The sequence below is a fragment of the Podarcis muralis genome, chromosome 6 (assembly GCF_964188315.1).
Source record: "Podarcis muralis chromosome 6, rPodMur119.hap1.1, whole genome shotgun sequence".
Lineage (NCBI taxonomy): Eukaryota > Metazoa > Chordata > Lepidosauria > Squamata > Lacertidae > Podarcis > Podarcis muralis.
Window position 1 is genome coordinate 59,132,570 of NC_135660.1, and position 27,426 is coordinate 59,159,995.

General features: G+C 44.2%; 1 long non-coding RNA gene across 1 annotated transcript; it reads left to right on the plus strand.

Annotated features, from left to right (window-relative positions):
• Nucleotides 1-259: 259 nt before the first annotated feature.
• On the plus strand, nucleotides 260-27,426 carry LOC144328013 (uncharacterized). The gene is made up of 4 exons (XR_013393224.1): nucleotides 260-712; nucleotides 8,987-9,126; nucleotides 15,376-15,587; nucleotides 24,601-27,426. It is a non-coding gene; the product is annotated as an uncharacterized LOC144328013 (long non-coding RNA).

Below are 27,426 nucleotides of genomic sequence, written 5' to 3' on the forward strand. Positions count from 1 at the left end.
GCTACTGTAGCAGCAGCGGCGGCGGCGGCAGATCAGAGGTTGGCGGCGGCCCCTCTTTCCGGTGACCGTCCAGCTGAGAGGCAGGCGAGCCCAGGGACCTGGACCTGGAAGGTATTGGACCGTCCTCCTCGCCTGGACTTTGATTCCCTCCCGAATCTAATCCACCACCGTTTCCTTCTCCAAACAGATTCCAGGCACGCCAGCCCAAAAGGGCAAAGTTACAGCGGCGAGTGGCAGTGTAGGAATTGGAAATCTCTCTCTCTCTCTCTCTCTCTCTCTCTCTCTCTCTCTCTCTCTCTCTCTCACACACACACACACACACACACACACACACACACGCCTGTGCAAAGCCACCTGCCAGGCTCTGGTGCAGAGTTCGCTTCTGGCTCCGGAGCGAGACTCCGGACAGGCACGTGTGAACGTCAGCACGGTCTTGGGAATGCCCCGCTTCGCCTTCCTAGCCTACCCATACAAAACCAGGCAAAATATAGTATTGAGCTTCGATTGGCTTCATTCAGGTTAGCATTCACACCTGCCAAGCGCAAGGCGGGTGCTATGTATACCAAACAAACACACATCAAGTGGGGGAGGGGGGTCTTAACTAGCTCTGTTCAAACCGGCGTGGGGAGAGGAAACCACGTTTAAGCTTTTTCTTCGTAGTGTCTTAAGGAGGTGAGGCGGACAATAACGCGCTGGTTAACTGGAGCAAAACGTAAGTTTTGTAGCAACAAGGTTTTTTCCCCTTCTCTCTCTCTCTTTCTGTGAACGAGCTGCTTTGATGATTTCCTTTCTCATCCCCGCCTACCTCCTTTTGGTTAGATTGCAAAGACTGGGGATGGTGCGGGGCGGGCGCGCTGAGAAAAGACCTTTTAACTCTATTATTAGGCGAGTTTCAGGAAACACACATAGACCAAAATCTCCCTGAATAAAGAGATATAATTCTCTAAGTAAAGAAATTCTAGCGTCTCTTCGCCGCCCGGCGGTGGTGAAGTTTGACGAACAGCGCCTCCTTGGGTGGGGAGACGAGATTTTCAGCGCAAATAAGATTGAGATCGTCAGTCGAGGGGACAAAAAGTAGCATCTCTCTCGCTCTCTGGCTCTCTCCCTCCCTTTCTACATTCCACGGTCTTATTGGGCTTCATTTGCCCCTCTTTTGAGTGGCAGTGGTGAGAAACAGCTTTCTCCACTCGGGAGGCTGCTCTGAAGTTTCTTAGGCCTCTCGGATCCGCTGAGTATAAACGCGACGTTTCAGATTTAAGAGGAAGCGAGAGTTTTCTCTTCCCACCTTCTCCCAACGAACTCCCTCCTAGCAGCGGTCCTTAGTTTGGCATCTGCAAGCAGGGCATCCGCCTTGGGAAACTAAACGCGGGTGAAATGGCACCGAGATGGTTAGCCTGGAACAACCTTCCCAAGTAGACAAAAAAAGGGGGAAAGGCGGGAGGGTGCCGCTACTTGAGAGTAAAGAGGCTCCCGGAGCAGGAGGGCAGCTCTGGAAACCGGGGGGAAAGAGAGGGGAGGGGAAAACGGGGATTCCGGAGCGAAGGTAATAGTCAGTGTGGAAAGTAACCCCGGGAAGCGCGTTCAGCTGGAAGAAGAAACCAGGGAACGTCCGTCACATTTGGGGCTTGGAAGAGTCTTCCTTTAGTTTAGAGGGACAGGACAGGACGCTTCCGTGTCTGGGAAAGGATTGGGGAACGGAGCGGAGAACAGAGACCAGAAGCATTGATTTAAACTAAGCAAACCTCACGGAGAGAGAGGGAGAAAACGCACGTCAAATTGGAAGAACGTTGTTTGCCCGGAAGACTCTCTTTGCGATGAATGAATGAAGGCTGTAGGGGAAAGGGGGGAAAAAGAGCAATCCAATATAGGGAGGGGAGAGAGGGCTGGCGGCGGCGGCGTGGGGGATTGTTCCTGGAAGCAGGCAGGATCGGGCAAGGGAGGAAGTTTCGCAGCTTTTTAGGGGTCGAGAAAGCGCATCGTTTCCTAAAGACCTCCAGCGGTTCCAGGAAAAGCAAAGCCAGAGAGTTCGTCGGCATTTATTTAAATGGCCCTTTGTTGTCCTCTCCCTTTCCCTGCGCCGCCGGGCCTGTGTTTATTCGTAAACAAACAAAAGGAAAAACAAACAAAACGCCACCTCCCTTCCCTGCAAAGAAGTTTGCGAGCCGACCCGTCTTCATTATCCTACCATCAAAATCTCCACCGACTCCGACTGAACAAACAAGGATCGATCCGATCATTTCAGATATTATAATTGGCTTTAATTAAACACACTTCGTTCTAATTAACTCTGAAATTTTAGCATGCTTTGGGACGCTGGTGTCTGATTTGATATTGTCAGTCCAGATGTCCTAATAAAATTCAATCCTCCACTCAAGACTTCAATATTCACTAAGAACAAAATGCAAATTAAATGTAAAACCTAAAGTATCGCCAAAGGTATAATCAAGAAAGGTGTCTCCAAACTTCTCACTTTTTTTATTACGCAGTAGTTAGAAAATGCAGATTACAGCCTAACAAGACCTCGCCTGAATAATAGAGAGTTTAACTCTTTCCTGCTCTTTCCTGAGTTTAACCTCATGTGCTTGGGGAACCGGTGCGCGCGCGCGCGCGCGCGCACCCTTGTCCTGCCGAGGACCAGAGCTGGGTGGGACTCGGGGCACATTTCCTTCAAAAACACGGTGCGCTCTTGAAGGCGATTTCGCCTAATTTGGGAGCGGGGAGGGTGCGACACCTCCAGTTCCCAGATATTTCCAAGATTGCAGAGAGGATATAATGCTCCAGAGCCGACTGGCACAATTTTTCGGCGACTTCCTTTTCCCTGTCGAGCGTAAAGGAAGTGGAGCATTTGGATAGAGGATCCTCCAGCAGCAGTTCAACTGCGCTGAGAGACCTGGCCACGCTCAGCTACTCCCAGGGCCAAGGAGACTCTCTAACGTGTCCCCCACCCCACCCCACCCCACCCCACCCCACAATCTTGCAAAGCAGTGGAGAAACAAGGACCCTCCATTCTCTCGGGGCTTCTCTCTCTCTCTCCCTAGCCCACGATTGCGCATCCTTTTCAATAATTAAAGCCTTAAAAGCTGGTCCACCACCGAGCAAAGTTACATGACAGACTTCCCCGGACCAGCCTATTAAGAGAGGCTTTTTGATGGCTCCTGGACAGTTTAGCTGGGCGAGATGTCATTTGTTTGTTGCACTGGGAGTTTCGATCTAACCCAGGAAGAGAGAATCGGGATAACAATAATAAACACGGAATGCTGTTACTCTTAAAAAGAGCACGGTTTATAAGCAAGAACACTTGCTTACTTCCCTCCCGCCACCCCCGCTTCGTACATTGTGCCATGTTAATAAAGTCACTTAAAGTTGTTGCTAATTTAACTTTGGCATAAAAAAAAAGAGGAGGAGGAAGAGGGAAGGGCATGCGTGCGAGTGTGTGTGTGTCGCACGCGGGTGATTTGCATTTTCTTTAGTATATTGAAATGAGGAGAGAACTGCTGGGCGGTTGGGCTGCCCAGAGCATAGCTAGGGGCCATGCAGAAATAAAAACAGAGAAAGAAAAGAAGAAAGAAAGAAACGGGCTCCTCTTCTAGACTATTAATAAGCAATTTGTCCCGCTGAAATTTACATTGCAAAGGGGGGGGGGCGGAGGAGGAGGACGAGGGGGGGAGAAGAACTGGCCGTCCGCGCGCATTTGTGCTGCTTTCAGCTGCGCCAGCGCTGTGCAAGCTGCCTTGGTGGATGAAAGGATGAACTGTCCCACACCGCCCCCTCTCCTCCCCCCAAAATGTGATTTATGGCAGATATTTAAACTTTCCTTCCTTATAACTGTTAGGGGCAAGATTTCTCTTGCGCGCGTTTAGCGTGGCTCTTGATTTGCATATGCTTGATCAATCTCCTCTCTCCCTTTCAAGTGGGACACTTGGAATCCCCCCCACCGCACTCTCCTTTGAAACGCACAAGTACACACTTCAGCGGTTAGCCGAAGGGTTAATTTTAACTCCGCTCTTCACCCTGAAAATTGCGGCTTGTTGTGTTTCAAAGCTTATTTAGGTCTGAGAAATAATCGCAGATTGTGTTGGGTAAACAACAAGTGCTGGGATTCATCCCCTTTTCCACACCCACACACCCACACACCCCACACTCCTTTCCTCGCAACCCAAATTTCCCTTTGGCTTTAAGGGGGGGGGGGGGAGAGGAGAAAAGGGGGAGAGAATTTTTTAAAAAAGAAAAGAGTTTGTAAAGGTTGAATAGCGGGTGCAGTCTGCCACCTAGAGGACACTTTGCGTTTCCATGGCAAATCCCTGGCGTTTGCTCATATTAGATCCTTCTTTAGATCTTGATTGCTGTTTAAGTCACTTATCAAAATTACCCAGCTATTTCTCCGTGCCATTTTGCTTATGAAACATTGATTGCTTTGTTATTTGAACTTTTAAGAGCGCAGCATTAAAGAAAAAGAAAAGGCGCACAAAACAACTTCAACACTTTCCGCACAAGAAAATCGTTGCCATTTTTAGACATTAGATTAAAAGGTATGAAATGTAAAAATAATACAATTTGATTTGTTAGTCTAACTGCGATTTGAGAGTTGATGTCCCCAAAGGCCAGGCGAGCTTTTTCTCTTTATTTATTTTTATTAAAACATCAATCTACTGTGGAGCTGGGTGAACTCAGTTTCACCTAGAGAACATAAAATTCTCCATACCAAGGAAATAAGCACCTTTCATAAATCAACAGTATTCCTGACAGATCGATCAATTTTTGGTTGTTAATCCGAAAGGAGGAGTTTTAATTGCTTCCACCGTGTTTTTTCAGTTCAAGCACCTTTGGCGTTGCCAGACCCTTAAAAGTGCTTCACTCTGGCGCTATAATTTGGATGGAAAACAAAGTTACACCTTTCAAGCCAAATCACCTTCCCAACTCCCCCGAAACAACACGAGCAGCGCCAACATTCCTTTCCGGATCCCAACAGGGGTACCGAAACGACAACACAAAACAGAACTTTCTGACAACCTTCCAACAAACAGGGGCGCGGGCGCGCGCGCAGGCACACACAGATATACACAAGCCCGCAAGTAATCCACCCGAAGTTACACGGAGGAGCACCCTACACGGTGCGTAAAAGGACAAAACCGCTGGCTGAGTGGCAAGAGGAGCTTCTGTCAAGCAGTGGCTTAGGACGCCTCTTGTCCTCAGACCCCTTTGATGCATGGAGCCAATTGCGGATCAAGTGAAATTGACAGCAACATCAGGCGCGCTGCCCTGCCTGATCAATCTGCCCCCTCGCCTAATTGGAGTCAGCGCAAGAGCAGCAAGGAAGCGAGAGTGGCTTTCTTTCTCTCCTTTCTCCCTCCTCCCTTGTGCCGAGTTACCAACCCAGCTGCACCACCCCCTCCATCCCTCGGGCAACTTTGTCTCTTTCCAGAATCAGGACCACACACACACCTGAGACTGGAGGACCCCCTCGGAGAGAAAGGAAGAGAAAGGAGGAAGAGAAAGAGAAGTGAGGGGGGGGGGAGCAAGCAAGCAAGCGAGCGCAATGCTGGTAGTAATGGGACTCGCAAAACCCAATCGCTTACCTTTCACGGCTAATTAGGCAATAGACAGGTTTGTTTGGGTTCACAAAGGAGGCTAGGAGTGTTTATTGTGGACGGAAAGCTAGACTTGAGGAGTGTGTGTGATCTGGGCTATTTAATACATTACTTACCCGACGACAATCTCAGGAAAGCTCTACGGGGCAAAGGGATGTGAGAGAGCGCAGCAGTGCGCAAGCGCCCCCCCTGGTTGAAACGGGAGGGAGGGGGGAGCGACAAGCGAATGGGACTTGGGGGAGGAGGAGGGGGAGGAGGAAGGCTGGATGGAGGGGAGTCCGGAGTTGGGGGGGGGCAAAGCGAGCAACAGTCTTGAAGAAAGTTTGGTGGGAGAGCGAGCTTGTCCTGTTGGAAGGCGCAAACCAGCAGCCAGGCAGCGAGCTAAAGGGATGGGAAGAGGCAGGCAGAGCGCGGCTGCGTCCTCGGATGTGGGTCGCTCCCCTCGAGAGGCCACCTCGGGCAAAGGCGGGGAGTCGCACTTCGCAGAGGTGGCATCTCCAAGCCCTTGGCGGCTGGCCAGAGGGGGAAGAAGAGGCGGCGGCCGAGGAGCCCCGGAGGCTCTCTGCCAAGGGCGCCGCCGAGCCAAGCTAGGTTTAACACCTTTTCACCAAAGGGTCGTGCTCGCCCTGACAACCCGGGTGGCCAAAGGGTCGGGTTTTCCCTCTTGCTCTGCTTCTCCAGACAGGGTCCAGCTTCTCGGCCAGATCAGTGACTGCATGCAGCATGACTAGCTTTGGGGACGGGTGGGCGCGGGGTCCCCCTCTTTCCCTGGATGCGTGAATCTGGAGAAGGGGACTTGGGACTGTGGCGTCGAAGCTGCTTTGGGAAGCCTCGGTGGGAAAGGGCGGCCACGACCTGGCCTTATTCTAGGCTCCTTTTAATTGAGGGCGGGAGGAAGGGAGAGAAAAGCAGTCTTCTTTTCGCGAAAGTCACCGCAAAGCCTTCACCCCGCGCTTTTCTCTTGACACCCAACTCCTCAGTCCAGAAGACGTCTCTCTCCCATGCCTCCCTCCTCCCCTCCTCTTCAGATGTTCACTAATACAGCTCACGTTTCCTTCCCGTTTGGGTGCTTGTTTGTTTTTCGCCCAGGTTAATAATAATAATAGTTAGTAGTAGTAATTAATTTAACCATAAAAAACCAGGCACATCTTTCTCCCGCTTTCCCACGGCTTGGCCACTCACCCCGATCACTATGAGTGGAAACTTAACCTCGGGTTTTCTACACAAGTGGGAGACGGGTCCAAACACGGGAATCGCCCTGAAAGCGAGGAGGGCGAGGGGGCGAGCGCACACGCGTGCCAACGTGCCACCTTCCCGGGAGAAATAGTATGCGTGTCCCCAAACCACAGCAACATAAGAATACAACAGTTGGGATCGCGGCACGTTTCCCTTCACGCTTGCACCTGAAGACGCTCGGGCGCAGAGGGGAAAATACTTTGCGATGAGCCCCCAAAGCTGGCTGCCTTCGGGCGTCCGTTTCTATCTGTCAGGCGCTTTACGCTAGAGAGGCTGCTGGCGGCGCTGGTCTTTACTGCCCCGCGCCAGCAACTGGTGGGATCTGGCCAGATCTGGCAACCTAGGCGCTTGTTAAAAAACAAACACACAAACAGTGCCCATCCACGTAGGTCATCCTCTAAGGAGGGGGGGGGGGCAAGAAGGGGAGACAGTTCACGCCGGTAACAAAACGTTCCTCCCTCTAATCTAGCCAAATCGGACGATAAGTGAAAGGTGAATAGCACTGCGCTCCGCAAAAACAGAGGAACCCGAGGTTACTATGCCAAGGCTGGGTTGGAGAGCGACCGTGGCTCTCTGGTCGATAACGCGTGCTTACTTGGAAGTAAGCCCCGCTGAAGTCAATGGGAGTTACTTCCAGGTAAAGCAGGCTCTAAGAAGCTCGGTAGATCTGTGTCCCCCCCCCCCCCCGCGCGCTTAAATGGCTACTGTATTGTGTGCCACCACAGTGCGTTGGAACTGAATGCGCCGCCGCTGACAATTTCCACGCTTATTATAAAGGCAGGAATCTTAAAAGACGGAAAGGCGCTTAGGGGAGAACCTCAATCAGTCAATGCGGGGTGGTGGTTGTTTTAAACTTCTCAGCTAACGCGTAAAAGACCGAGGTGTAAAGGATATTTAAGACAGATCCACACACGAATGATAAGCAAGTAGTGTGATATAAGCCGCTCTGGGTCTTCAGAAGGCGCTAAGAAGTCACAACCTCAGGTGGGATTTAAACACACACACACATTTTTTTTTCACATTTTGGGACAAATTCTACTGAAATACTTCGGTATAAGCGGTCTGGATTGGGATGTATCGTATTTCTCTTTTGCACCAGCTTCAGCAAGGAGCAGTACAGCCAGAATCTAAAAACAAAATGATTACTTAAAAAACACACCCAGCTAGTCATTAACAAATTATGGAAATCGACACCAAAGCACATTTTGTTACAAAGGGGAACACAAAGGTTCTATTACTTCATAAAGTAACAGATACACGAATTATATTGGGTTTTTTATTTTCTAGATCGTGGGTGATGGGTACAAATCGATTTTTATTGTAGGAGAAGGTGAAGAGCTTAGACAGAGAATACAAAGTTGTCTGTTTCTCTCCTGAAAAAGAACTCAGTACATTTTAAAACAAAAAGGTGACTCTGGGGAAACCCTCCTCCAAAACGCTCCGGCTGCTGAGATTTTTTTTTTTACAGGTATTCGAGAGGAATCTTTTTTTAATACCCCCCCCCCCAAAACCAGCTCAGAACCCTTACCCCAAGAATAAGACACTGACATTTTGCCAATGTTTTAATGTCAGATTATTATTTTTAAAAAATCTATTTTTGTAGTTCAAGAATTTTAATTTTGTAAGGAAACTTAATTATAATTCCCCCCCTAAAGTAATGAATTGCTACATTAGTCTTAACTTTTCTCAGCAAGGGGACAGAAAAGAGGGGGGGGGAGATAGAAACTGAAAGTGACCATTAAAGGTTGCAGTCCTGAACTCATTTACTTGGGAATAAACCTCACTGAGTATAGTGGGACTTACTTCTGAGTAGACATGTATAGAATCACACTGTTTCAAAGGTATAGCAGAGGTAGTAGGAGTTCATCAGAAAGCAATAAAAAACACACCCTACCCACCCCAGTATTAATAATTACATGGCTGAAGAGTCAGCTGATCTGAGAGACAGCGCAATTAATTTAACTTGGAGAGTGTGTTCGGGCAAGAGAGTCTGTCTTTGTGTATGTGTGAATTCTCCCTTTTCTGGTTCAGGGACTGAGAGAGAGCCCAGGGTGTTAGGTCTTCATGCTGAAGTGTGGGTGCCTGAGGGTGGGCCATTTAGGAAAAATAGGCATAGTTCCTAATATAACTTACATAACCCAAGCTTCATATTTGTTTTTCAGAATTATCCACCTCAGGCTGAGACGAAAAGAACCATCTCCACCTTTCCTTTATCCAAGAGGATACGCCAGCCTTTCTGACATGCAGTTCAACCCAAGCCACTGATTTTCAGAAGTTATAATGTGTTCAGTAGAACATCTAAGTAAGTGGGCAGAGGATTGCTAACAAAATTAAGAAAACTGATAAAATCATAAATTAGCATTAGTTACTGGGAAAAAGGAGGTACCACCAGTCTTGCAGTACACAGGAAGAAGCCTCATTGACTCATATTGTTTTATTCCTTATTAATAAGACTATTGTTTTGGAACAGTTTTCTCTTCATGACCACCTTACCGTAATTTCTGCTCTGGTATATGTGAAATTTATATAATATGTGGTATGCAGTTACAGAAACACTGAAGTTGAGGTTGTTTGAAACCTAGTACTACAGGACTGATATGTATTAGCTGAAAATATGGGGGTGATGAACACCCACATGCTCCTGGGTTCTGTTTCTTTGTCACATTCTGATGTGACAAAGAAAGGAGACCTAGAGTAGGACCTTTTAGATAAAAAGGCGGGGTTGTGCTTACAATAGTGGACTCCATTTGGGTCTGTGTTATAATGCACCCAAGCTGCAGATAGAGTCAGCAAGACTGTAGAGAGGCGGCCAAATCTTGCTTCTTCCAAACACCCAGGTTAATCTGGAACAGGTTTAGCCACCTCTCCCTAGGGTGATTCTAATTAGACCTACCATGTGACAATAAAGGGGCATATGTCTTTCTATGACACTCATTGACTTTCCTTCTAAGGAGGGGAACCTATTAGACCCAGAGAGATGAGAGGAGAGGAACAGGTGCATTGAAATGGTAGGCATTCTCTTTCACCAGCCATTAAGACAGGTGAAAATTTGGTATAACAGGAAAAGGACCATTGCAGTCTGATTTCATCCTCTTCCAGTTTGTTCTGCAAATAATAATAAGCAACAAAACAACAACAACAGCTGTAACAGAAACAATAACTTATGATACACCTAAAATTTGCCAGGTTAATTAAAACCTGTGCACAGATTTACAATCTAATGTAGAGACAAGACACATTGTGGAGGGAAGTAAAGGGGTGAAATGATGTTTTTTTTAAAGGAGGGGTTCGAACGCAGAGCCAGAAGAAGAGAGCAGGATATAAGGCAGGAATTGCAGGGAGGTGGGAACAAAGGACATTATATGCAATGATATAAAGGTGAATTTTGATAGCCATGAGGCAGGAGGGAAGGAAGTTGATAGGCTCTAAAGAGCCAGGGCGGTAAAGTGGGTAATGATGATGTGAATGTATATAATTAAATGGAAAATAAACAATACACACACACACACACACACACACACACACACACACACGTGTGTGTGTGTGTGTGTGTGTGTGTGTGTGTGTGGACAAAGGACATTTGTGGGGAATAAAGAGGGCAGTCTTAGGTTTAAGGCTGATATCTGTAGGTAGGTCTAAGATCCTGAGGAGGAACAGAGAAAGAAAACAAAATAGTTACAGAAGAGCAAAACCAGTAAGACATTTGAAAATGTTCACAGGCGTCTTGATTTGAAATCAAGGAGAGAGTGAGAGGACACTGGTGATGAGAACAGTGAAACTGAGTAATGCAAACTGAGCCGCAAGTAGAATATATCAAATGAGCGGCAGCACACAGGAGAGAGAGAGGGAAGTTATTTAATAACAGATGTTGAAAGATGAAGTACAAGGTTGTAATAGTCAATGAGAATAAATGAGAGAATGGGCTAAAATGCTGGTAAAGCCTGCAGAAAGAAAATAATGAATTAAGGTCTATATTAAACAACTGAAAATAACAAGACCTGGAAGAGTGGAGGAAGAGGAAAGGAAGAATTAGAAGAAGACATGATTCCGGCCTTGATAAGTCTACAAACACTAGCATGATCAAGAACAAGAAAAGGTGATGTTGCAGTAATAAGAAAACCAGAAGCTCAGTTTTAGTGGAGTTATATTTTAGATACACTGGTACCTTGGGTTAAGAACTTAATTCGTTCTGGAGGTCCGTTCTTAACCTGAAACTGTTCTTAACCTGAGGTACCACTTTAGCTAATGGGGCCTCTTGCTGCTGCCGCACGATTTCTGTTCTCATCCTGAAGCAAAGTTCTTAACCTGAGGTACTATTTCTGGGTAAGCGGAGTCTGTAACCTGAAGTGTCTGATGAGAAGCAGAGCAGAGACTGGGGCAAGAGAAGAAGAAGATAGTTTATGTAAAGAGTTGTAGGTCATTGGCATAAAGGTGGAATATTTTCTTTCTTAATTTTAATGGAGGCAGGCAGGAGAAGTAAATGTTACCCAGTTAATTCCATGGATGATCCTATCTTCATAGTGACAAAGTTGTTATAAAAACCACAACAGTGCAATAGTCACCATTTTCGTCCCAGAAATGTGCCTCCAGTTTGGCATTTGGAAACTCTTGTCATGGTGAGAAAAGCAGGTGTAGGAACTTGGTTTTGCAGAAAGTTTGCACAGTATCTGTTGAAATGGTCTTCTGATTCCTACTGGCTCATATGAACACTGCAATATACAATAGTAAATGATGGATTCCACTAGAGACTTTTGGCTACAAAATCATGCGAGATCAACCATTTTTTGTTGTCCAGTGCAGCAGTATTAGGATGTTCAGTTTTAGTGTTGCAAAGAATCAGACTAAGCTGTGGTAGTATCAGGTTCAGTACCAGAGGAAGCCCCAGTGGTTCCTGCTAAATATCCCCCTCCACTCCAATAGTGGCTGTGGTTAGGAGTCTCCTCACTACGGCAGCAATAATATGAGTGTATGCCTTCTTAAGCCATGAAACCTTGGCCATATCTAATTCAAGGATCCATCTCCATGCCCTTAGTCAGATATTAATTAATTCCAGGAAAGTTTACACTGGGCACCCTCCATCAAACATCTTCCTCTGGTAATTAGATTAAGTCTAAATTTACATTTCCTGCAAAAAGCCCACGAGGGACAAAAGAACATAAGACAAGCTTGCTGGATCAGACCAATGGGTCATCAAGACCCTGTGTCCTGTTCTCACAGTGGCCACCCAGATGCCTGTGGAAAGCTTGTAAGCAGGACATGAGCACAACAAGGCTCTGCATACCTGTGATTCCCAGCAATGCGGCACTGTGCATCTGACAGGCATGGTAGCCATTGAGAGCCTTGCGCTCCATGAATTTGTTTTTCTAAAAATTGATTTATTATCAAAAAAAGGGCAAACATAATAAAGAAAAGAAACAACAAATCAAAAATTTAATCCATAAAGTGTTAATATTTGTATGAGAAATAAAATCATTCCACGATAACTGGGCAATTCTTGCAAACTTCATCCAAGTAAGCAAGGCAGTATTGTCATTGTTAAACCAACAGTGTCCATTGCAATAATGTCTGTGGTGTGTAGTCATCTTCAGTAAAGACCCCCAGAACAGAACTGCAGTGAACAGATATTTAAGATATGGGTCCATAACAATATACTCAAGTACCTTATGCAATATGTTCAATAACAGTTTAACATCAGTTTAACAATTTGTTGGCGGTGGTGTGGGTGGTGGAGAAACAGCTTACAGAATACAGTGATTGACCTAACCTGACAGAACCAAATATGTATAGAGGGGCAAGAGACAATTTTAGCCTCTGTCAGTCATCATTGACAACAGTTAGCTAGATGGATCAATTGCCCGACTGTGGAAGTTTTCTGTGCACACTGCAGTTTCCTGTGTAAACTGACTGGCCAGTGACTCTACAGGGTTCAGGCAGGGATTTTTCCTAGCCCTACCAGGAGGTGCTAAAGACTGAACCTGAAGACTTCTGCAGGTAAAAGCATGAGCTATGGTCATTCTTTCCTCTGAGCTACTCCTCTGTCCTTTTGGATGGGATAGCAAAACAACCTCCCAGATCTTCCTGACTCAGCCAAGAGTCCTATGGCTGATGCTTTGCAAGGGTTTGGTGACGCTTCCAGGTGAATGTGCCAAATAAATAGTGGAGAAAAATGATAGGGAGCACTTGGGTGTCTCTGACTGCTACTCTATCCATTTATCCTCCCCAACTAAGGGAGATAATCATAAAATAAATCTGAGTTGGTCCTACTTCAAAACTGAAGAGCAAAACAGAAGCCACATTGTTGTTCATCTAGTTCCTTCCTGCCCGAAAGCCACTTCCCTAATGAGTTACTTCTGAAATGGCAGGGAGATGAGTTCACCAGCATCCTTTTGGGATAAACCTAGCCATACACCCTCACAGCTTCTGCATATTAATTAGTGGGCTTGGCAGCTCAAATAAGGTAGAGAGGTATGGGGTCTTTTTCTCCGTAGCACATATATTTAGTTCCAGCTCTCATGGAACCAACATCTCAGAGCCCATGAAGTGCTTCCACTGAATGTTTCAGCAACAGAAATGATTACAATCATCATTATTTTTAAGAGCAAATAAGAACATTTCATGCTATGATCAGAGTTTGTAGAAACATTGTGTGGAATATAGGATTCCACTAATGGATAAGACACTGGGAAGAAGCTGGCAAAATTTATTTATTTCCATAGGAATTTAGTTGTTTGTCTGGCACAACTAAAATCCTCAAACGCTTTAAATCATGAAGGTTTTGTTTGAATTTCATTGGCTTCTCTTCTTCTTGCCCCTATGAAACAAGCTTTGGGAACTCTGTACATTTAGGAGTAAACACAGATTCTTATTTCTTCCCTTCATGTTCCTTACTTTCAGCCTTCCTCCCTTTCTTGTTAAAAATCAGTCAGGTTTTTTAAATACTCTTTTTAAAGACAGCCTTAATAAAGATGTAGAAGAGGCAGCATGACCAAAGCCATTGCAAAACATTTGCTCATACATGCAACCGTTGCTAGAGTTGAAAGGCATTGTGATAAGGTTATTGAGCCCCAGTGTGCGGTTTTCTTTGTATGGCCCTGATCCAAAGAAACACAACTGCTCCAGAAGAGTCACTTGTATTGCCACCAATCAGAGCTAGAGATGCAAAACGTCTCTAGATAGAGACAGAGATGGGAGCAGTTGAATTGTATTCTATGGAGACCTAATGTAGCATAGCAGCCTAAGAGACTGAGAACCAGTCACCATTAAGTCACTAGATTGCCCAAGTAAACCACTGCTTCTCAGTTTCAGGCCGCCCCCCCCCCCCGCAAAATTATCATACGGAAGTGCTTTGAACACTTCAAAGCATGTTGTTATTGTTGACAGCATCCCTTGATACCTATGTCAAGTGTACACTGCGATTTATTGAATGTGGTTCTCCTCTCCCCAATCTATTGATTGTCTTTTTTTTTTTTTTTGTCTGTACTGGTAGGCTTTGTACATACCATACCTTTACAGAACATTAAAAGCACATTCTTTCCCTCAAATAATTATGGGTTCTGCAGTTTACCTCTCACAAGCAACACCCAGCAGTTCTCAGCAACACTTAACCAACTACAGCATCCATAATTCCTTAAAGGTATAGCACAGAGCTTTCCAAACTTTTCATATTGGTGGCACACTTTTTAGACAGGCATCATTTCATGACACAATAATTCAGTTTTACTAGCAAACAGGAAGTTAAACTAACCCCTTTCCTGCGTGGGGAGTGTTCATGCTACACACTTACACACTGCAGACAACACATTAACGTGTCGTGACACAATTTGGAAAGCTCTGCTGTAGTGTGTACACAGACTGCTTTCCTCTCATTCTTGAATCAGCACGGCAACTGGTTACACACCTGAGGCTATCTGCAAAAATGATGGTTAAAGTATGTGTCTGTGTGTATGGGGGAGAGGAGGGGGGAATCAAATTAAAAAGCTATATTGTCCACAGACTTTACTTTGTTTTCTACCTTTTATTGAGATCATTCATAAACTAGCCTAGCCTAAAACAAGTAACTTGTGAAAACAAATTGAGATGAAGGAGCAGGGCTTATTGGGTGAGGAGCTGAGCTAAATCTGAACCCAGAACTTTCCCCCTGCCTCAGTCGTAAAACGTGAAAAGAGAGCAAGACAGCATATGCAAAGTGTCTGTCTTTTCTTCTCCACCGGCCGTTGGTATTACTCCCACCCCTCAACTGCAATTTGGGTTAAGGACTTCCAGGTCAGAGAGCATGAGCTCAGTCACTTTCTTATTTCAGAAATTAAGCTCTGCTTGGCGGTTCTGCTTCCAAGTGGGCTTCAGCCTTGACATTCCTCATTGTACAAATATGACACCATCAGGTTAAATTCACATGTGTTAGCACTTCTGTCTATGCAGCAAATACAGCCGGCATAGGGGAAGTCAATGGGGTAACCTGTCCATTCCTTTTTCGTCGCTTTCGTGTGCCTCACCCTCTATCAGCAGTTTTCTGTCTTTGTGCTTTAATCTTATTCTTCCTTCTACCTTGCAGTGTGTCAGAACGGCTTCATTCAGTGCTGAGATGGAAAAAACTGCATACTCCAACTCTGCAGGGATACTACAGAACTGAACAGTCGAGTTTCCCCCTGGTACCAGCATCTTACCTTTGCAGTTTTTGCTCTTCCACCAGCCCTGAAGCAACTTGTCTGCTCCCAAATTGGAGTCTTCCTTATGGCAGCACAGATACTTGATACTCCTTTACTGGTAAGGCAGGCTGTAAATGTATTGTGAAGTGCAATTAAGTGCACAACGGTGGCCAAATACTCTCCTCATTCACCTGTGCATTATTTTTCTTGCAGAGAATTCTTACTTTTGTTTACATTTCATAGTGTTTCATTTTTAATGGCTGCGAGACAATACATGATCTGTGCCATTTTGAACAGCTCTTTATCCCTGATTTAGAAATGGAATCACTATATTTTTTTGAATAGCACGTTGAGATTTTGAAAAAGTGAACAGAGAAACAAACCCTGTCCATAGGCTTACAATCGCATACAAATTGAAGTGTGGAGAAGATGAAAGGGTTAGAAGGCAGACTACCCAAAGCCCTTTTAGATACACTATGATTAACACCACAAAATATCTTCCTAAGTTCCCCTAATTTTAATTGTTCACTAAATGCTTCCTTCTGTTTTGGGGTATACCTTTACAGATTCTTCTTCAGTGGTGGATGGGAAGTGAGTAAAGAATCATGACAGAAAAGGTCATACTCTCAAAACCAAGAAAAATAAAAGTAATGTCATCTCCTCTAGTGTTGAAGGTTAAATATTTTAGTGAAAAGTGTCAGGGATATAAGAGGACATTGACTGAAACAGTGGCCTGCTTTCCTTAAGTAACTGTCTTTGTGCCACAGTCTTGAATCCCCCAGCTTAAAGCCCTATTGGAAATGAGGTCACAGGGTGAGAGGTCAAGTATCAGGTGACCATGAGTTCAAGTTAAAATGTGGCAGCAGTGCTCACCAGGGACAGAGAAAGCCAAAAATCACACACACACACACACAAACTTCACCAGCAGACATAGAGTTCTGTCAGGCATAACAAAAAATAAAGATCTGATCTCTTTGTGTATCAAAAATTAAAATGAGTATGGGAAATACTGTAAATGTTTGCTCTAGGCTTGTTTGCTAGTGGGGTAGTTTTATGGTCTGCTTCTAGAGACAGCTCAGATGATGAAAGAGAATTAATGTATTGCATTCAAATATTACTAGCAGAATATGCTCACTATGTCAGAATTATCTGGAAATTTCAAGAGAAACTGCAATGTGATAGAAACTTTTTTGTTAACTTCAGAATGTTAAATTTTAAACATTGATCTCCATATTATTTAGAAAAGCCTTACAGCCTTTCCAGTATTATTATTATTACAGTATTATTTACTCACAACTGAGTTGTGCTATATTCCATAGAGCTTATTCCCAATGGTGCATTGGTTTGCTTGTTGTATTTGTTGTACTATTAATTATTACCCACCTATCACTAGCAGATCCCAGGGTGGTTTTCAGCAAATTAAAATCAGAATTAAAAATATTTAAAATGGATTACAGTCACAGGAAACGGGTGAGTTCTGAAAACACACATCTCAGGTGTCAAAGGCCTAGGGTAAAAGGGGCATTTTCAGTATCGCCAAAAGTTATTTTGTGAATTTGCCAGACACACACCTGTGTGGAAGGAATTCCACAACTTAGGGGCTACCACAGAGAATGCCTTTTCTGGAGGCTGTAGGGATGTGTATGCTAGGGGAGGATATATTTATTATATATTATCCTTCCTTCCTCATGTTTGTGAGTTCAGCAGAGTGCATTCCTTTGCAGCTTAGAAGGGAAGCTTAGATAGGCTAGTTTTAGTCTTTTAGTTTAAGTCATTCAGGATGTTTTAAGGCAGACTGGATTCTCCTGGTATTTCCCCCCTGAAAACAATAACCACATAAACAATCTTGTAAATGGTAAAAATGACGTTTACTCACTCAGAATACTTGTTGAAGAGTAACAGACGCAGCAGCTTTGTTCAGGCAGGCTTAAAATGGTAATCCAGTTATGACGACATACTTTAGTCCAGTTTAAAATGGAGTCTGACCTGTGCCTCAGACTCGGCATATGTTCTCACGTTGCTGGAAAGAGGTGAGAACAGGGCACAATGGCTCTCAGAGTTCTCTCTAGCAAACTTACAGGAAAACTCTTTGAGCTTCAGCCCCTATCATGTGCCTGTCTAGCAAACATACATCATTGGTTTGACTGCATTGTAAATATCCCACAGAGGCACTACCCCACAACTTCTGAGAGAGGTGGAACTACTAAGAGGGCCTCCAATGCAAATCTTAACACTAAGCAGGGTCTCTAGGGAGGCGGTGGCCTTTTCAGCTATCTGGGGCCTAAGTCTTTTGGGGCTTTAAACGGTAGCATGAGCACCTTAAATTGGGCCCAGAAACATACAGGCATCTGGTGCAGCTGCCTTAAAATGGATTATGTGAATTCTAAAGGCAACCCTAGCTAGCAATCTGGCCAACTGCATTTTAGACCAGTTCAAGTTCTGAGTCAAGGTCAGCCTCGTGTACCCAGGATTGCAATAATCCAATCTGGAAGTTTAACTAGAGCGTGGAACACCATGGCTAAGTCATCTCTGCCTAAAAGGAATCATAGCTGGTGAACGAGCCATAGCTGGAAATAGGCACTCTTAACTACCAAGGCCTCCTGAACCCCTGCTCCTTTCAGGGGAATGTAACCGCTATCCAGAAAACACTCTCTTCCCACCTCCTGGATTTGATAACTTGGAACACATAACACACCTGTCTTTTCAGGATTCAATTTCTTGGCCCACATCCAGCCCATCACTGCCTCCAAACACTTGCCTAACACCTCAGCTGCCTCCTCTCCTGATCCATATTGTGAATGGAAGGAGATGTCTGGATTCAGCCCAGTGTCATTGTGGTACCAGTTCTGCAAGGAACAATGCACATTGATGAGAAGGGAAACTCATGGGGCTAGCAGTCCTTTTCACTTGTTGAAACAGTAAAAATAACTCCTCTGGCACCAGAAAGAGATACAGCAGGTGAATTAAATGTTACTTAAAAAAAAAAATCTATTACTTATTTTCAGTTTTTTACATTTGCATTTCAGTCATTCTCCGTTGAGTACATGGAATCACCCAGTTTTTCCTCCTCAAAACAGTCTCATAAAATAGGTGAGTGAGGAGTATAACTTTCTCTGCTGTCATTCTGCCTAAAATAGCACTCAAAGCAGCTTACATAACTATTAAAATATAAATGATAATCGCTTACTTTCCCCCCCAAAAAACTGTACAAAAATAAAGCATAAGGTAACAGTATAACACATCAGAAAAAATTAAACAGATAAAAACTATTATGGGCGTAGCCAGGATTTTTGTTGGGGGGGCAGGTCTTTTGTTGGGGGGCAGAACCTCAGCTAGCTATGTATTTTTTAATTGATTTTTATTGATTGGGGGGCAGCTGCCCTTCCCTGCCCCCCCTTGGCTATGCCCATGAAGACTACAATGCTGAATGTACTTATATATATACATGTAAAGACTGATACAACCATGCACAGAATTGCTGTATCAAATAACACCAGGCAAAACAATCCTGACCCAGGATCTGAGAAGGTTGGCAAAATAAAATATGTTTAATCCTGTGCTTGAAGCTTCATAACATGGTGGCCTCCCTGGTATCGCTGCAGACAAAACTTCAAGAGCTGTGGCAACCCTTTGGAGGGTATGACCCCACTCCAAATGATCAAGCCCAGGGGAATCCAATTTATAAATCTCTAAAAAGGGGGGGGGGAGTTATGCAGGAAAAGCACCCCCTAAGGGTGGAACTGCACAGTATATATAGTACAGGGACGTTTACCAAATACTGTGACAATACTTAGTTTGAAGTGGATGTCCAAAGTGGGGATATCTTTTCCCCAGTGGTGATAAAAAGCCACTTAGGGAATAGTTTTCATTGGGGGAAAATGGAAGAAAGTGGAAGTCTTATATGCCTGTCTTCAACTTCAGATTGCAAACTCTGTGGCTGCACTGCATGTGAGATACACTCCACCCCGCCAAGAACTGCATATATGTCATTTGGCCCCCTCAAACCCCTTAGGGATTCATAGGTCACAACAAGTACATTGGCTCATGTTTGGAAGTGAACCGGCAACCAGAGTAGCTGAGCAAGAATCAGTATAATATGATTCCAGTGCCTTGCTCCATCCGGTAGGTGGGTGGTGGCATTGTATTCCAGCTATACTGGCGTGGTTAAGAACAGAATCTGTATAATGCCATCAGTGTGTGATTTTGCTTAAGTGTTTCATGTGAATATCAAATGCTATGGATGGACCTTTACAGAATAGGTTAATTGCTTCTGGGAAAGGGCCACAGCTCAGGGGCAGAGCCTCTGCTTTGCATGCAAAAGATCCCAGGTTCAAATCTCTAGGTAGAGCTGGAACTGCCTCCTTTCTGAAAGCTGGAGAGATGCTGCCGTGTAGTGCAGGCAATATTGAGTGAGGCAGCTTCTTACCGGTATGTAGCAAAACAGAAATTTCCCAACAATGCTGAAAAAGCCCTGTCATTTGGGAATAGAAATAAAGCAGTGATTCCAGTTATCAAAGGCTAACTTCTCCTGACAGTTCCTAAACAAAACTGAAGTAGGTTCATCACAACCCCTGAGCTGTGTCCAGGTTGAAATGGATCGAGGAAGTTAGCCTTTTCTAGAATTGCATATCACTGATGCTCAGCCATATAGTACTAACAGATACCTCTGAAAGCCACAGGTTCAGTTTTCCATAAAACTGCCTTTCTCTCCTGTCACAGTAATGTGCTCATCTGTGGCTTTGCATTGTACTGCATTGTACTACTTCAATGAAGGGAGCAGCACTGGTATGATATCCTGGGTCAGTACACTGTAACGTACTACAGATGCAACCTTGGTTTAGTAACACAACATTTTTCTCCTAAGAATTGAAGCACATATAACATCTTTAAAGAGGGATGGAAGGGGTGAAAGGCAGTTCCCCAAGTCCTTCTCAGAGAAGTAGAGATTATTTTGTATGTGCTAGAAGTGTTCGGTTGCATCCTTAAAGACATTTAGTAGGACGTACATTTTCTTAGGGACGCGGGTGGCGCTGTGGATAAAAGCCTCAGCGCCTAGGGCTTGCCTATCGAAAGGTTGGCGGTTCGAATCCCCGCGGCGGGGTGCGCTCCCGTTGCTCGGTCCCAGCGCCTGCCAACCTAGCAGTTCGAAAGCACCCCCGGGTGCAAGTAGATAAATAGGGACCGCTTTCTAGCGGGAAGGTAAACGGTGTTTCCGTGTGCGGCTCTGGCTCGCCAGAGCAGCGATGTCACGCTGGCCACATGACCCGGAAGTGTCTCCGGACAGCGCTGGCCCCCGGCCTCTTCAGTGAGATGGGCGCACAACCCCAGAGTCTGGCAAGACTGGCCCGTACGGGCAGGGGTACCTTTACCTTTTACCTTTACATTTTCTTGATCTCAGTAACTGATTGCTACAATGTGATTCTGCAGTGATACAAATTCATTGCAAATTATTATTACAAGAAGAGTAAGCTTTAATTTTCTTTAGTGTACATGCAATATTGGAAGAAAACATAAAGTGTACACTTCCTTAAACTCTTGCCCTGCCTATACATGGGCTGCTTAAATTCACATGTATAAAATGGCTATAGCACAATTCTCACTGTTGACCAGAAAAGATTAATGCCTTTTAACTATCTGCCCTATACTCAAATGCTCCCTTGGCACAGGTCTTTCTGAAATGAATAGCGCTTACTTGGGTGAAGCAGTTTAAGGACCAAGCCTCTATATTTCCATCAGTGCAGGAGCAAGAAGTTTTTCTGGAGACTCGTCACTTCCAAGGAACATTCCAGCTAATGGTGGTTTTGCCCACAATGCTGTGTTTCTTTTGTCTCCCAAACCACAGATTGATAGGTAGCCATTATAGCTGGAATTCCTTGAAGCTGTAATGAGAGGGCTGTAATTTCATGGCTGTGAGGCCATAAGCTATGAAATATGACCTTTATACAGTGTGAGAAAGAAAACCCAGCACTGTTTTTATATTGTTCTAGTAGGAATCTACTATGAAGAAACCCTCAAATTTCTCACACAATTGGTCTTAGGGTGCTTTTGCACTTCACCAGCGACCCATGGGTCAAACTGACCTTTGCCACAGTCTACACCAGAGCACTGAAGTTAAGTCACTGAAGCACATACCATTTCCCAGACGCTTCTAGGGTGAGCAGAAGCAAAGGAGAGCAGGGCTCTGCTATCTTTAGCACTCGTGTAAGTGCAGGTGTAAACCTTCCTCACCCTTGGATGGCAAACTGTGTTTGCCAAAATTATGCACTCTCTCTGGCCTGTATTCTTCTGTAACTGGTCATCCAAGCTACTTCCATCTGTGCCGCCAACCTAGTGTATGTTTCATCTGCTCCTGCTCCAAGCCAGTAATGAATCAGCTCTGTAGGTGGAGGAAGATGGGATGATAACAGTGCAATTCTGTATGTCTGCTCAGAAGCTCAGACTCATTTAATTCAATGGACCTTTCTGCCAGGGAAGTGGGTGTGAAGATTGTAACACATTTCAAGTGTTCACTTACATTGTCTCAGTGATATTTGCAATAACCTTGCGCAGGAGGCCTTTATTATGCCGATTTTGCAGGCTGGGGGTTGTGGCTCGGGCTGATAAAATAGTGGCTTACTAGCTCTGCCCACTGAGTTCATGACTGAGAGCAGAGGGTTGAACTGTGCACATCCCAGCTCATAGATTAGACTCTAAGATACTGGCTTCATGTTCAATGGGAAGACAGCCCAGCTCCTGCCTGTTCAGAACTTTGAGGGGAACTGTCCATATCAAGAGAGGAAGGGCTGCTTTTCTGCCCTGCTCCTTATCTCTGGTTCTGTTGCTCCTCTCACACCTGATGTTGGTACAGGGGAAACACAGGATCCCCCTCCTTCCTCAGTCAGCCTTACATGGTAAGCTGCCATGAGTGGATTTGGGGAGAAGAGATAGGACTGCTAGTTATTTGAATGACTTGCCATCTACCCCTGGACCCACGTAGGCAACTCTGTTAATGGAGAAAGATGGAGAAATAACACTTGTAGTACAATCCTCTACATGTCTGTGCAGAAGTAAGAGGCACTGGCTTGTATGCAACGGAGTGCTAAGTAAATGCTCCAGCAGCTCAAGAGTTTCCATTAGTGCTATGGGGCTTTGCTCTCTGTCCTCCCCCTAGGTAAAGGTAAAGGTGACCCCTGACAATTAGGTCCAGTCGCGGACGACTCTGGGGTTGCAACGCTCATCTCGCTTTACTGGCCGAGGGAGCCGGTGTACAGCTTCCGGGTCATGTGGCCAGCATGACTAAGCCGCTTCTGGCGAACTAGAGCAGCGCACGGAAACGCCGTTTACCTTCCCGTCGGAGCGGTACCTATTTATCTACTTGCACTTTGACGTGTTTTCGAACTGCTAGGTTGGCAGGAGCAGGGACCAAGCAACGGGAGCTCACCCCGTCGCGGGGATTCAAACCGCCGACCTTCTGATCGGCAAGTCCTAGGTTCTGTGGTTTCCCGTCTTCCCCCTACATGCCCCCTACATGCCCCCTTAATCTGTCCTGGGTTTCCCCATACGCTCTGGAGCAGATTTGAGGAGGGACACAACAGGGAATGTGCACGAGGAGAGGAGAGGGTGCAAAGTCCTGTAGCACAAGTGGAAATCCTTGTGCCAAAGAGAAGCTTACTTAGTGTTGCATTGGGTACACCTTGGGCCAGTCATTCACTCTCAGCCTAACCCACCTAACAGGGTTGTTGTAAGGATAAAATGGGGAAGAGGAGAACAGTATAGACCACCTTGAGCTTCTTGGAGGAATAGTGGGATTTAAATGCAGTAATTATAAATAAAACAATCGAGTTCCATGTGGCTTTTCCCTTGGTATAGAATTTCAGCCTTTGTATTTATGTAGCACATTCAAAGTATTCACAGCACTCAACATACAACAGCCTTGCAAGGGAGGTAACTTACCAGCACTTCAACAAACATCTGAATTCACCATAAGAATCTTTAGCTTGCTCTCTTCAGAAACTGATACTTAAAGTTATATTACAGATTATTAGAACCGAAAGAGCTCTATTTAAATAGAACCATTTCTTCACCACTTCCTGAGCTGTTAAGCATTACGACATAGTCATGTTACACATGTTCAATATAATTGTAAAGTTGGTGTATTATAGTTCCATATACAGTATATATAACCCCTGGAAGAATAATCAGAAAGCAGGTTAAGACAGAATACAATTTATTAGTACCTGCTTTTTCCTGTAAAGACTATACTGGTGGCAATAATAATGACTTATGTGACTTGGCTAAGCTGAATATTATTAGACAAGCAGAATATTATTATAAAGGAAATTATCTGCACTTTATTATGTCCTGTTTTATTCACTTCTGCAAAACAGAACATTTTGGCAAGAGTGGAATTGTCTGGCTTGGGCCATTTAGGGTCTAATCATATATATTTTTATATCTGTAGCACTTTAAACTGTTCCTGTTGCAGTAGTTAAAATACAGAAATGTTTATTAACTTTTAAAATGAGAAAATTCTGAATGAAATTATTGTTTCGCCTCTTCGATTAAAGGAAAATTGTTTTGGATGATCTTATCAGGCTTTGTCGGCCTGCCATCTACTGGCTGGACTTTTGTAAGTTTTCCAAAAGGACCGAAAAAGCTTCCTAATTGGAAACATATGCACAAGTTTTTTAAAACTTGCTTTCTAGAGTTGACAAAGCCATGGCTATGAAGAATGCATAGCAACCACAGAATGCATGGACATGATAGGAAATGTTAGGGGGACCAAATAGACAATAGATGACCAAAGGGATAAGTTTGGGTATCTTGCTGATTGTCTAATACCATGTTTGTTTTTCCTCTCCCCTTTTAGTTAATCTTAATAGCCGAGAGCTACGTTTTACTATTTTTAAACCACTGAGTGAAGCTTAATGAATGCTACCTCTTCAGATCTAAAATCCCAACAGTTGTTAATTAGTCATGGTTGACCTACAGTGGTGACAGACCGTACCAAAAATACTAGGTGTAGGAAAGGAAATAGTTACAGCTTCCACTTCTAAATGGATCAGTACATAATTTCCCTTTAGTGATTCATAGGTTTACTACTAAGGGCACAGGAATGACAATTTTCTGATGTCGCCATTTATGTTTTGTAGACTCATCGAGTTGGAAGGGACTTTGGAGATCATCTAGCTAAACCCGCTGCTGAATGCAGGTCTGGGACGAAGGATGCTGCTACAGCATCCCTGACAGATGGCTGTCAACGCCCTGCAATAAATAAGAACTCACCACCTCTCCATTCAACAACTGAACAGTTATTCTTGTTAGGAAGTTTCTATGGACCCTGGGCCCTAAATAGTGGTGGTTGTGACTATGGTGTCTATAGAAAGCACGACAATTTTTAGCTGGGTCAAACCAATAACCTTTATTCAGTTCCATTTCAGTTACTGAGAAGAGAACTTGATTGTGGAAAATGGGTCAAATCTAGTTATTTCATTGGCAATCAAAATGCAGGAAGATGAAAATATTCTTTACTGTGATCCACTGATGTCTCTCCATTCAGTGTTTTTATGTGCACATTTTAAACTAAAAAGGTTTCAGCTCCATTCTCCCTCTCCAAGGGGAATGTATTAAGTAGATTAAAGAAACAGACAGCTCAACACAAGTACAAGTTTATTTAAAGATTTGTCACTGGTGCAGTGTTTGTTCTTCCTTCAATATATATTCTAATATATATGTATGGCAACCCAGCAGTCCCGCACTGCAGTCAGCTTGCCATTTCGCATGTTCAGAGCAAAGTCACCTATTCATTGGATAATAAACCTAATCTACCTTGCAGCTGATGGGTTCTCCATCATGCAGATGAACTGCCCCGGCTCTATTCAGCAGAAAGCACAGGAGGGCTTACTTTGCTATAAATAAATTGTGTGACTATGTTAAGTGGCTAGTTCAAACTGTGGCACAGACCCAAAGCTCACTTGAGTTGCAGAAGGGGAAAGGAGTTGTCGCCAAGAGAAGAGTCATCTTACTGTGTTGTGAATGGAAAGTATAGCTGACCAAATTCTTTTCTAAGAGCTGATGCCCACAAGTCTCTTCAACGCTGTGTTTCAGTAATTTGTAAGTGATACCGAGATGCTTTGTCCCCACATCCTTTGATTCGCATAAGTGGAACTGTTGGTTCCCTAATTCTGGGACAAGCTGCAGTTCTGGTATTAGGCATAGCATGTACAGTGCAACCTAGATCATTTGGCAGTACACTGTGGGCTTCACACAAATACCCGCAGTATTATAAGTCACGCAAATACAGAAAAAGACTCAAACAATGCACAGCTTGTCTGACAACCATGCCTATCACATGAAGTAGAAAAAGTGCGCCCTTATCTGCAGTTGGCTTATGAATACTAGCCTGTCTCTTACCCCGGAGACCTCTCTGGGGATGTAATAAAAGCCTCCCTGGAAGGCATGCTTAAATCCTAGTTTGCACTGGAAGCCTACAACTAGCTTACTCACACAAGACTTTAATAGATATTATTAACAATATCTTAAATATGACACTCTAATACTTCAGATAGTCATACAAAGGCAAGAGAGAACAATATTGGTAAAATTTCACAATCCGTCTCCCTCTCCATGATTTATGAATCTAAATCATAATACACATAAAGTTTTGTGTACTCTGATCTTCTTTTGACATATGGTAAAAAGATCCAACATAACATTTCTTCACTTGACTAGTAATAGATTTTACTATCATGATCTAATTTGAATAGTTAGGCTGCACTCAAGATACAGTAGCCACACAATCTGTTGGCGAAAATTGGGAAACTGGGATGTTCTGTGCTACTGAGTGCCCCAATTCCCATCCCGCCATTTCCTACTTAATTATTTTCCCGCCATTTTTATAAGCTGCAGCTCATTAAGGGTTATCATGAAGGCACTTTGTTTTTGCTACTCACCTTAACTCTAGGAGCCCTATAATCCAAACCAGAACTAAAATTACCATATTTTTCGCTCTATAACACGCACCCGACCATAACACGCACGTAGTTTTTAGAGGAGGAAAATCCGTAGGCATGCCACCCGTAGGCATTCCCTCCATAACACGCACAGACATTTCCCCTTACTTTTTAGGAGGAAAAAAGTGAGTGTTATGGTGCAAAAAATATGGTAATTAATTGAGAAAGTGTGTGGACTCTACATCCTTGACTCTGCTGTGACTCCTGTAGAGAGCACTGGTATCTTTTTCTAATACTGCTTAGATTGTAAGTCACATTTGAATGTCTGCTAGAAACAGCTTAGTATAAGTGCACTGCCATTTTCATTCTGCCTCAGAAGGCTTCAGCTGTAGTGCCCTAATGCCCTAGTAATGGATATCCCGTTTAGAATACTGAACCTATTTTAATATGACAAAGCGAATGCAGAGCATAATACAAATTGTCATAAAGAACAGCTTAGTCCTCACAATGCCCTCAACTGGCGGTGTCACTGAAGTCAACAGGATTTGTGCTGGCGGTGTCCCTTGGAGGCAAGATGTCAATGCTTGAAAACTTTTCCATCCTCTGGGTCTTTTCACACATGAGACTTGTAGTGTTTTTTAAAATATTGCTTTGTAATGCAGATGTGAAGCCTGTGCTGGCCAGAATGCTCATTCAAATGACAAATGTCTCTCTTTTCCTTCCCGTTTTGCACTTAACAAGGATTACACTCTCACATAAATAGCATGAGAGAAGCACAAGCAACTATTTAAACTTCATGTCTGATAACACTTTCAGTCTCCAAGGATGCAAACCTGTCATCAGTTATGCTTTGGCAAATCCCATTGACAGCCAATGGGTACACGCGTGTTACTAATGACATATAAAATTGCATTTTAAATGTGTATAAATGGCGAAACAATAGGGATTTGGTCTTTTGGTATAATTTATCATCCCTTTTCTTAGTTATTTCCAAAGAGTTTCTTAACTTTTGATCATTAACGTAGG